This window comes from Rattus rattus, chromosome 2 (genome assembly GCF_011064425.1).
Source record: "Rattus rattus isolate New Zealand chromosome 2, Rrattus_CSIRO_v1, whole genome shotgun sequence".
NCBI classification, from domain to species: domain Eukaryota; kingdom Metazoa; phylum Chordata; class Mammalia; order Rodentia; family Muridae; genus Rattus; species Rattus rattus.
The window spans coordinates 178,466,681-178,468,494 of record NC_046155.1 but is presented as its reverse complement, the minus strand read 5'-3'; the positions used below and the strand labels follow the sequence as shown (position 1 = coordinate 178,468,494).

Sequence of the window (1,814 nt, the reverse complement as noted above, 5' to 3'; positions counted from 1 at the left end):
CTCAGAGAATACTGTGATAATGAGAACATGTGCCAAGCTTCTTCCTCTCTTCTAGGAATCTGTGACTACAAGAACTCAGGCTGTCAGTACTGCCCAGCCCTGTGGTGACAGTGGGAAGGAACATGACACTGCACTGTGTCTCACATATTCACTATGATAAATTCATTCTCACCAAGGAAAATCACAAGTTCACCAGCTCACTGGACACACAGTGTATACCTCCTAGTGGACAGTGCCAAGCTCTGTTTGTTATGGGACCCATGACATCAAACCACACAGGGACATTCCGATGTTATGGTTACTACAAGCATTCTCCACAGTTGTGGTCAGTACCCAGTGAGCCCCTGGAAATTCATATCTCAGGTAAGTTTGTCTCATTGTCCTCCAATCCTTTCCTGAGACCCTAAACCCTTGTCATGGCTACCTGGAGACGAGGTAGCCCTGCTTAAGTAGAATCTGTGACATGTGCTGGGCAGGATAGGAGAGCAAAGGTGTTTGATAAGAACCAAACATCAGTCCACAGCTGTCACCTTCCCTCTAGGGCTGTCCAGAAGCCCTCACTCACTAACTCACCAAGGCCATCCTGGACCCTGGAGTTAACCTCCACACTGCAGTGTTGCTCTGACATCAACTATGACAGATTTGCTCTGTACAAAGTTGGGGGTGCTGACATTATGCAGCACACTAGCCAGTGGACTGACACTGGCTTCTCCATGACCAACTTCACACTGGGCTATGTAAACCACTCTACTGGAGGCCAATACAGATGCTATGGTGCACACAACCTCTCCTCTGAGTGGTCAGCATCCAGTGACCCCCTGGACATCCTGACCACAGGTGAGGATCTGTAGAGATTCAATCAGGTACCTAGCTTCTGCTCAGGCTTTCATGGGGGAACCTAGTAGCTGAGGGCTGGATGAGGGGCAGGGACCTTGGGGAGGAACAGAGGCAGAGACAGATCAGCAGGAGGTGAGCTCAGTCAGATAAAAGAGACTGAGTCCCATGTTCTCAGGGTGAAATCATGTGTGGTTTGATCTCTGAACAAGGAAGTCAGCCTTTCATTATCCCTCTTCTCTTTAGGACAGATTGATGACACACCTTCCCTCTCAGTGATGCCTAACTCCTCAGTACACTCAGGAGAGAATGTGACCCTGATGTGCTGGTCAACATACTTTGTGGACACTTTCATTCTGTCCAAGGAGGGATCAGGCCAGCCACTCCTTCGACTAAAATCAAAGTTTCAAGATCAGCAGTACCAGTCAGAATTCTCCATGAGTGATGTGACCTCCACCCACTTTCAGGCACCTACAGGTGCTATGGTTCTCGAGATTCATCTCTGTTACCTGTTGTCATTTGCCAGTGCCCCTGTGGAGCTCCTTAGTCTCAGTAATGGTTGTTCTGACATCTCAGCAGTGAATCTTAAATACAAAACATAGATCTTTGGATTTCAGTGGGATTAGAGGACAACACAAAAAGGTTTGTCCAAAGGCACATTCAACTGGAAGATGAGTCTGGATATCAGCAATAATCCTCCATTGTAATAGTCCATCTGCAAGGTCCTTGTGATGTCCCAGGAAGAACATCCTCTTGTCTCAATCTAGGTAACCTCCACTGGCCAAGAAAAGGTTTATCACAACATGTTAGAAGTATTAGGACCCTTTATAGGAATAAGCATCCCACGCCTAAGAAATAGCTCTAATCAGTTCTCATCTGTTCATTTGTTCTGTTGAAAGACCAACAAATATAGGACAAACCATATTCTAAGGCAATGTTACTTGATAGCATCCAAACATCCATGCCCCTCAATGGAGATC

The 1,814-nt window shown here is 46.6% G+C and overlaps 1 pseudogene; it reads left to right on the top strand.

The window, feature by feature from the left end:
• Nucleotides 1-65: 65 nt before the first annotated feature.
• LOC116893455 lies at nt 66-1,436 on the top strand (annotated as a pseudogene).
• Nucleotides 1,437-1,814: the final 378 nt, after the last annotated feature.